Below are 10,000 nucleotides of genomic sequence, written 5' to 3' on the forward strand. Positions count from 1 at the left end.
TGCGTCACCGCGGTTTCGCCCGGGAAGCGACGGGCGCCGCCGACATCGCTGCCGACAGCGTCGCCACCCCCGGGCCCTCTCCGAGTCCGGGTTCGGGAATATTAACCCGATTCCCTTTCGACGGGAGGCCGGCCGCTTTGTTTTTGTTTGGGCTTTTGATTCGATTCGATTCGATCGCTTTCACTTTCATAACGGATCCGGCGCCTTTCGGGAAGACTTTCGCCCGCGTCTTAGGACCGACTGACCCGTGCTCGACCGCCGTTGGCACGGAACCCTTCTCCACTTCGGTCTTCGAAGGTCTCGTTCGAATATTTGCTACTACCACCGAGATCTGCACCCGCGGTCGGCTCCACCCCGGGCTCGCGCCCTAGGCTTCCGTGCTCGCCGCGGCGCCCTCCTACTCGTCGCGGCATCGTTTCGGCGCGAAAGTTCATCGCTCCTCGCCGCGACGGTCCGGCATCGGTCCGTCGCTCCAGCGCCATCCATTTTCGGGGCCGGTCGATTCGGCAGGTGAGTTGTTACACACTCCTTAGCGGATTCCGACTTCCGTGGCCACCGTCCTGCTGTCTATATCGACCGACACCCTTTCGGGGATCTCATGGGCGTCGCGTTAGGCACCTTAGCCGGACGTTTGGTTCATCCCACAGCGCCAGTTCTGCTTACCAAAAGTGGCCCACTTGGCACTCGCATTCGAGGTGACCAACCGCCCAGCGAAGCGTGCTGGCGGCGGCGGCCGGATGGGTCGGCTCCGTCGTTCGGGAGAGTCGGCCCGTTCCACCCGTTCCGAGTTCGAGAGTAGGTCGAGGCCGTGAACGGCCCCGGGGCCTCCAATCGTTCGCTTTACCGGATGGAATTGCGACGATCGAGCGCCAGCTATCCTGAGGGAAACTTCGGAGGGAACCAGCTACTAGACGGCTCGATTGGTCTTTCGCCCCTACACCCGGTTCCGACGATCGATTTGCACGTCAGAGGCGCTTCGGACTTCCACCAGAGTTTCCTCTGGCTTCATCCCGACCGGGCGTGGATCGCCATCTTTCGGGTCCCTGGTCGCTCGCTACGCCAGAGTCGGCCGAGTCGTACTCGGAAAAAGGGGAAACCGACCCGGGGGTGATGCGCCCGCGCGCAGCGCCTAAACTCGACGACAAAATAGGACTAGTTCAAGCCGCGGGATCTCACCGATGGGCGGAAGGAGGATATGGAAGCTGGCGCCCGGCAATTCCCCTTTTTGGATGATGCGCCGGTCCCCTCTCGGGGAGGAGGGAAAAACAACCGCACGTCAGCCACGAGCCTTCCCTCTCCTATCTCTCTCGGGAAGAGAGAAAAAAGGAAAAGTTGCGGGCACCGCAGCAGCGACGGCGGAAGGCCGAAAACGCCGCGCCGGCGGGATCGGGCACGGCTCGGAGGCGGGTGAGGCGAGGAGAAGACGACGGCACGAGACCGACGACACCCCCCGACGACCCCCGGACGACTTTGCCACGACACCTCTCCCGATCGACGCCCTCCTACACGCTCTCTCGCTTTCGCTTCGCCTTCGGGGTTAGTCAGAGGTGGCCCCTACGACTCGCGAACGGCCAGGACTCCTCGGTCCGTGTTTCAAGACGGGTCGGGTGGGTTGCCGATGCACGTCGCTGACCCGGGGTGGCGGGCGGCTCGAGTAAAAAAGCGTCGCCGAGCGACCTCTCCGGAAACGGAAACGGGCGCGGGCGGGGTTGCCCCCGACAAGAACCCGAAACGTCGGCGAGGTGCGTGACGGCGAGGCCGCGCCAGTCCTATCCCGCCTCTCATCGCGCACGCGCCCGAGACGGTGGGGCGCCTAAGGAGCGACACACAGAGTGCGTCGCCCGCACGCGACTTCCGGCGGGATCAAAACGGACCGGCTCGCCACGTGTAACGGATCGTGTCAGATTTCCTCCGTTCCCGGCAGAAAGGGGCAGTTACGTTCGCGGGCCCGACGGCCGGTGGCCCCCGACTTCACAAGGTGGGAAGACGGGGGTTTTCAGGGTGATGAAACGCCTGCCGCCTACGGAAAAAAACCCGCGTGTTCGACCTGCACGCCGGGAACGGGTCGCGACGACGGACCGGAGGGGAAGTGCGTCCGGTGCCGGCCGCGCGGAGGTCGCGCCGAAGCGCCCGCGCCATGATTACGCCGAGCGATGATGAAGGGGACGGGTGCAGCGGAGTCGCGCGCGGAGGGAGCAGGAGGAAAGAAGAAGCGGCGGCGACGGATGCGGCGGGTTAGGGCCCGGCGGCAGCAGCGATCGAGAGGACGAGTCCCCTCCGTCGCAGCCAACCGACGCAGCCACCTACCGACGCCGCGGTCGTCACCACGTTTCCCTTCCCGCTATCCACGCGGCCCGTCTCCTTCGTCGGCGACGCGGGCACAAAAGCTGGAACCGCGGGGAACGAGTCCCCCGCGGACACGACGAACGACGACCTGTGCCGCGACGGCCTCTCTTTCAAGAACACACATCGAGTTTGGGCTCGAGCCTAGGCAGCACCGGACTGAGTCCCCCCGCGATCGCGGTGAGCGGTCCCACCCGTTTACCCCTGGGCGGTTTCACGTTCTCTTGAACTCTCTCTCCAAAGTTCTTTTCAACTTTCCCTCACGGTACTTGTCGACTATCGGACTCGTCCCGGTATTTAGCCTTGGATGGAGCTTACCACCCGATTTGGGCTGCGTTCCCAAGCAACCCGACTCTCGGATCGAAGGCCGTCGCTCGCCGTCCGCACCGAATGGGCCTGGCACCCGCCGCGGGCGGCCCCGATCGAGGGAACTCCGAACTATGCGAGACGAAAACGAACGGCTGCCTTCGACCCATGCGCCACACGTCCCGAAGCCTTTAACTTGCGACGGGATTCGGCGTTGGGCTTCTCCCGGTTCACTCGCCGTTACTAAGGGAATCCCGGTTGGTTTCTTTTCCTCCGCTTAGCGATATGCTTAAGTTCAGCGGGTCGTCTCGTCCGAGCCGAGGGCGGCGGTTTTTAGTAGAGTGTGGTGTTTGGAGGAGAGGAATCTCGATCGGTACCCTCCGTGTGACGACGGCTGGCCGATATAGCGCCCGTCCGACCGAAAATGAAGAAGCCAACAATTAAAAAAAAGCGTGGGTCCTCCCCATCCGACGTTGCGTTGCCTACGACGCGGCCACCTTTTTACGGTGCGACGGCCGTGCTCGTCGCGCTGCTCGAGGCGTCGCTGAGAGACACCTTCATGAGGCAGAGAGCGAGACGAGCAGGCGGCGCTTACGTCGGCAGTCGGTTAGGTCGGTACTTTTTTTTTGGTCTCCCTTCGGCTGCTTTCGGACAGACTCCTCCTGCTCCTCCTCCACAGTGTTTCTTCACGCGGTCGAAAAGGGAAAAGACTCCGCGGTCTGCCAGCGGGAGACGAAGGAGGAGGCCGGAGAGGGTTTTAAAAAAAAAAAAGACATTGAAAGGAGTCAATTCTTTTTTTATTTTTCTTCCCCCTCGTCACTCGCTCCTGCGACGTCCCGGTTACCACCGTGCCGAGGACCGGGCGGGCACGGGGACGGCAAGATGTCGTTTCGTTAACGGAGAAAGACATGTAACGTTCCGCCTCTCGACCGGACGTGGCCCCGAGACAAGGGATCTCGGGGCCGCAATGTGCGTTCGAGGTGTCGATGTTCACTGAGTCCTGCAATTCGCATCAGTTATCGCGGCTGGCCGCGCTCTTCATCGACGGACGAGCCGAGTGATCCCCCGTCCAGGGTTCAGCACTTGGTTTTTTTATATTAGTTTTTGTTTATATAGATTTAGTAGTGTGCGAGGAGGTCTGTGCGAGGAGGCGTGACGGCATTGCAATGTCGCGAGTAGTTTGTTTTTTTAGCTAGCGGCGGTGGCACAGCGGCTGCAAAAAAACAAAAAAAACGATAAAGCGGCGACAAGGCAAAGAAGAAGCGGCCATCACTTGCGGTGGGCGAAAAAACAAACAGGTGGTAAGACGCGGAAGCAAGCAAGAAGAGCTGGGGCTTTAAAAACCTCCGCGTCACCACAAATCTATCTCTCGCTCCGCCTTTTATAGGTTTGTTTGCGCGCATTCGAGGCGTTGACGCCGACAGACAGAGGAGGTAGGCCGGAAAACAACAAACCAGTCTCGAACGGGAAAACGGTAATGATCCTTCCGCAGGTTCACCTACGGAAACCTTGTTACGACTTTTACTTCCTCTAAACGATCGGGTTCGGTCGTCTTCTCCAGGCATCGAACGCCGAGGCGTAGATGCACGAGTGTCGTGACGGACACGTCGCGCACTGCCCGGCGGCGTCGTCGGCCAGATCCGAGGACCTCACCGGACCGTTCGATCGGTAGTAGCGACGGGCGGTGTGTACAAAGGGCAGGGACGTGATCGACGCGGGCTGTTGACCCGCGCCTACCGGGAATTCCTCGTTCACGGGGTTGGTTACAGGCCCCGATCCCTATCACGGGAGGTGGTTCAGAGGTTTCCCAACCCTCTCGGGCCGGGGCGAAGTCCCCGCTGATACCTCCAGTGTAGCGCGCGTGCGGCCCCGGACATCTAAGGGCATCACAGACCTGTTATCGCTCCGCCTCGTGTGGCTTTCTGCCACCCGTCCCTCTAAGAAGTGCGTGAGAAAACCGACCCGGACCCGAGCGCCACGGAGGACGCCGAGCCCGCCGTAAAAATCACTGACATCGGCGCACTAGTTAGCAGGCCGGAGTCTCGTTCGTTATCGGAATCAACCAGACGGATCGCTCCACCAACTAAGAACGGCCATGCACCACCACCCACCGAATCGAGAAAGAGCTATCGATCTGTCAATCCTACCGGTGTCCGGACCGGGTGAGTTTTCCCGTGTTGAGTCAAATTAAGCCGCAGGCTCCACTCCTGGTGGTGCCCTTCCGTCAATTCCTTTAAGTTTCAGCTTTGCAACCATACTCCCCCCGGAACCGAACTCTGGTTTCCCGCAGGCTACCCGCCGGGTCATGGAAGCGAACGCCGGCGGATCGCCGGTCGGCATCGTTTACGGTCGGAACTACGACGGTATCTGATCGTCTTCGAACCTCCGACTTTCGCTCTTGATCGAGGAAAACGTGCTTGCCACACGCCATCGCTGCAGTTCGTCTTGCGACGATCCAAGAATTTCACCTCTAACGTCGCAATACGAGTGGCCCCGACCGCTCCCTTCGATCATTGCCTCGCCGTAGACGGAGACCGACAGACGTAGACGAGGCCCTCTTCCATCATTCCATGCTTATCGTATGCAAGCTTGAACAGCCCGCTCTGAGCACTCTAATTTTTTCAAAGTGAACGTACCGGCCGCCGCGGACACTCGGTTAAGAGCACCCTTGGAGGAGAAACCGCCGACCGCAACACGCGCGCAGACAAGACACGAAGCAGGGACTCGGAGCGGACCGGGGGGTTCAAAAAAAAAGAGGAACGCGCGGAAAGGGAGAGGGAGAGAAGCGCGGGGGTCAGAGTGCGGGGATGCGAATGAACGCACCCAAACACACACACGTAGCACCCCCCCGTTAGACTACTCCCGGAACCGAACCGACGACCACTTGTTTTTTTTTTCCCGGATCCCGATCACGACCTCCTCGTCCACCTCGCCGGCAGGACCGCGTGGCGGGTATGCTAGCGGTTGACACCGGCGGAAAGGGCCGGGAATGCGAACGGACGACCAAAGTCAACGACGGACGATGGCGCCGCCGCCCCGGGGCCGCTTGCGCGACCACGAACCCGAGTTCGGACTACGAGCTTTTTAACCGCAACAACTTTAATATACGCTACCGGAGCTGGAATTACCGCGGCTGCTGGCACCAGACTTGCCCTCCGGTTGGTCCTCGTTAACGGATTTGAAGTGTACTCATTCCGATCGCGGGGCCTCGACAGAGTCCCGCGTCGTTATTTTTCGTCACTACCTCCCCGTGCCGGGAGTGGGTAATTTGCGCGCCTGCTGCCTTCCTTGGATGTGGTAGCCGTTTCGCATGCTCCCTCTCCGGAATCGAACCCCGATTCCCCGTTACCCGTAGTAACCACGGTAGGCACTTAACCGACCGTCGACAGTTGATAGGGCGGACCCTCGAGAGACCCGTCGCCGGGCGTGAAAGCTCGTGCGATCGACCAGTGAGTTATCCAGAGTCACCAAAGCGGAGCGCGCCGCCCTATGAGCCCCGCCACCGAACGGACCCGCGAGCGGGAACGCCGACGACGGGAGGACGGAATGACGCGCATCGGTCTCAGTCTAATATGTAGCGCCGCGACCCGGAACGGCCGACGCGGGTGCCAGCGCGCGAGGCGTGGCGACGACGGCGCGCCGACCGATCGCGGCCTGTGTCACATGTATTAGCTCTAGAATTGCCACAGTTATCCATCGCCTCCGAGGAGGAATACGGTCCCGAGGATTAGGTCCGGTTCCTGAGCCATTCGCGGTTTCGCCCGTTCTAATGCGTGGCGTGAACTTACACTTGCATGGCTTAAGCTTTGAGACAAGCATATGACTACTGGCAGGATCAACCAGGTATCGTTGGAATTTGGGACTTTGTTTCGACAGAACGACAGACCGACCGACCGACCGACCGACATAAGACAGACAACTACAACGACGGGCACGTGTTTATTTATTTTTCGAGGGGGTTCGCCGTCAGAAGAAGCGCGCTGCCCGCGCTGATGGCCTCTTTTTTGTTTCTCCCCTGACTTGGACCGAGACCGAGACTCAAAGAACGAAAGCGACCAACGTCGACAACAACAACGACAACGGCACCCTTGACAGCGATACATACGACAAACGACAAGCAGCACGACGGCAGTGCACACGGACATCGAGGGTCAAGGTGCAGACTGAACTCGCCGAGGTCGTCGTCATCGTGGTCGCCATCGATTCCGTCTCGTCGTCGTCGTCGTCAACGTCCACGTCACAGCCGGCCGAGAAGAGAGAACAGACGACAGCGTCGACAACAACAACATCGACAACGGCACCCTTGACAGCGATACATACGACAAACGACAAACAGCACGACGGCAGTGCACACGGACATCGGAGGTCAAGGTGCAGACTGGAATCGTCGAGGTCGTCGTCATCGTGGTCGCCATCGATGCCGTCTCGTCGTCGTCGTCGTCGTCTTCGTCGTCGTCGTCGTCATCAACGTACCAACCGACCGAGACGAGAGAGCAAGCAACAACGTCGACAACAACAACGACAACGGCACCCTTGACAGCGATACATACGACAAACGACAAACAGCACGACGGCAGTGCACACGGACATCGGAGGTCAAGGTGCAGACTGAACTCGTCGAGGTCGTCGTCATCGTGGTCGCCATCGATGCCGTCTCGTCGTCGTCGTCGTCTCCGTCGTCGTCGTCGTCGTCGCCAACGTCAACGTCAACATCACAGCCGTCATCGGGGAGGAGCTGGACCAGGGCAGCGGCGGCGTAAATTTTCCCGTCACCTTCGTCGTCGCCTTCGTCGACCGACCGCCGACCGGCGTCGTGTTCGTGCTCGGAAAACCGAGGAGAGACAACGTGCACATGGCGCGTTCTCGCAAGCGGCTCCTCGGTCCGATTTTTTTGGGCGGCTTTTTCGAGCTTTTTTTTTTTTTTCTCACCCTTTCGTCCGTGCGACGGCGAACGTTAGGGGAAAAAAAAAAAAAAAAAAAAAACGACAACAACGCGGCGGACCGGGCGAACAACATCGTCGACACACACGACATTGACGACCGGTCCCCCTTTTCACAATCGCATCGAGATAAAAACGAACGAGTCCGATTCGAGCACCGAGTCGCGAGCGGGAGGACTGTCGGTGCAAGTATCGATCACTGACGTGAGCGCTTCGCCGGACAGAGGATGGCTCATCCGGCAGCCGTGCAAATCGACGGTATGGGAAGAACGAACAAGAAGAGCAACGACTTGATCGGCGGCTTGGGAACTGCGGACGGTGAAAACGGGTTAATCGACTGCGACCACGACTGCTCGATCGATCTTCTTTGGCGCTAACAAAGGTGGAGGTGGCGCAAGAAGGGACTAGCGCTATCACCGTCCACGTATCAGAAGATGCGGCGGCAGACGTCGACGCTTATGCGTTGTCGGACGAGAAGTCGCTGCAGCACGTGTACCGCGAGCGGGACGTCCAAGGTTTTGCCAGACGGAAAGAAATCGGGTGTCAGCGAACGTTCACACGGCTGTGAGATCGGACGCTGACAGGAGTAGGAGGCGGCAGGCAGGCGGCGGTTACGGCGGCGGCGCCTGCTGCTGCTCATCCTCCTGTTTGCTGCGGCGACTTCCAGGGACGGGAGAGCATCGAACAACGTACGTATGGTTACAAGGGGATCAGGATCTACATAGTGCATCCCCCGCGGCTATTTTTTGTTTGTTTGTTCGCTCGTTCGTTAATTCGTTCGTTCGTTCGTTCGTTCGTTACAATGTACGTTTTTCCGTTCGACGGCGGCAGAGAGCGGCGGCGTTTCTCCCTAATCCGGAGGATTTATCGGTCGCACAGCGATGGGTCGTTCGGCCGATCATCGAAAGATTCGCAGGTAGTGGTTGAATGGCAGAACGGCAGCAACAACAGCGGCGGCTGAGAGCGGCGAAACGCTGAGGCGGAAGCAGAAGCTGCAGCAAACGTATCGGCTAAACATGGTGGACATAGATATGGCTGACGACGCGGGTACCACGACGACTATGGAAACCAGGAAAAGGAGCCGTTAGTTGTTCCAACATATCGTTCGACACGTCGAGCAGCCCTAGGTCCACGGAGAAGCACACACACGTACCACGTATTTATAACCTAACGACGATGAGCGGGCGCACGGTTGGCAGGAACGAAGGCGGCGGATCAAAACAAGTTGGAGCGCGGCGACAGCGATAACGGTGACAGCCCTAGGCGGCGGAGATGCCACTTTCTGACGCCTTTGCGACAAGCCCGTAGAGACGTTCCGGACCACCACGAGGCAAAGAGTCGCTGCTCCGACGAACCGACACACCAAAGTGTGCTTCCTACCGAACATGTTTTATAAAACTTTCAAACTGGAAAACCCCAGAAATGGTGTTGGTATTCGTCCAGACCCACCTCCGACACCTGAAAATGGTGGTCAAAAAAAACGTCGATTATACGAAGCGACATTTCTGGTCGGCGATTTTCCAGTTTTACGCCTACTGCCACATGGGGATGTCGGTAGGCGTCGCAAAGTGCCTTCTCGACGCCTAGGCACACCAGGACTTTGTCATTTTTTTTCCCCCTCGACATTCCTGGTCCGGTCTATTCCGATTTTACACCTACCGCCATGTGGGGGTGGCAGTAGGCGTCGAAAAGTGCCTTCTCGACCGCTAGCGACACCACTACTTTATCGAGCTCTGGAGGCCCGCACACCGACCCGGGGGCCGCGGAGTCGACCCCGGGGGCCTCCTGGCGTCGCCCGCCGCTCACTTGGACGCCTTCCGCAACCTGTGGTCCCGCTCGGGGCCGCCGGGAGCCTCGCCGACCTGACCGGTGTCGGTAGGCGTCTGGAAGCGCCCGGCCGACCTGGACGAGGTCCCCCTGGCCCCCGGGGGACACCCCTTAGTTGGATGGGGGTGCTGTCCCGGGCACACATGCAACCCGCGGCCGCCTACCGACAGCCCCCTTCGCTCGATCGCTACTCCTTTCCAACATATGTCGGAGAAGCCGGGCGGTTGTGAAACCCCAGAAATGGTGTTGGTATTCGTCCAGACCCACCTCCGACACCTGAAAATGGTGGTCAAAAAAAACGTCGATTATACGAAGCGACATTTCTGGTCGGCGATTTTTCCAGTTTTGCGCCTACCGCCATGTGGGGGTGGCAGTAGGCGTCGAAAAGTGCCTTCTCGACCGCTAGCGACACCACTACTTTATCGAGCTCTGGAGGCCCGCACACCGACCCGGGGGGCCGCGGAGTCGACCCCGGGGGCCTCCTGGCGTCGCCGCCGCTCACTTGGACGCCTTCCGCAACCTGTGGTCCCGCTCGGGGCCGCCGGGAGCCTCGCCGACCTGACCGGTGTCGGTAGGCGTCCTGG

The 10,000-nt window shown here is 59.8% G+C and overlaps 2 non-coding genes and 1 pseudogene across 2 annotated transcripts in view; all 3 read right to left on the bottom strand.

Annotated features, from left to right (window-relative positions):
- Positions 1–2,975, bottom strand: part of LOC145273184 (large subunit ribosomal RNA) — a 5,722-nt gene extending 2,747 nt beyond the window's left edge. The window contains exon 1 of the ribosomal RNA XR_013866214.1: positions 1–2,975. This exon is cut by the window's left edge and continues 2,747 nt beyond it. This is a non-coding gene — a ribosomal RNA (large subunit ribosomal RNA).
- A 593-nt stretch (positions 2,976–3,568) lies between these two features.
- Positions 3,569–3,726, bottom strand: LOC145273588 (5.8S ribosomal RNA). Its single transcript, XR_013866412.1, has one exon. It is a non-coding gene; the product is annotated as a 5.8S ribosomal RNA (ribosomal RNA).
- Positions 3,727–4,124: 398 nt separating this feature from the next.
- Positions 4,125–6,495, bottom strand: LOC145273460 (small subunit ribosomal RNA; annotated as a pseudogene).
- Between the last annotated feature and the right edge of the window lie 3,505 nt (positions 6,496–10,000).

The sequence above is a fragment of the Euprymna scolopes genome, unplaced genomic scaffold, assembly GCF_053919585.1.
Source record: "Euprymna scolopes isolate OS-2025 unplaced genomic scaffold, ASM5391958v1 sca1, whole genome shotgun sequence".
Taxonomy (NCBI): domain Eukaryota; kingdom Metazoa; phylum Mollusca; class Cephalopoda; order Sepiida; family Sepiolidae; genus Euprymna; species Euprymna scolopes.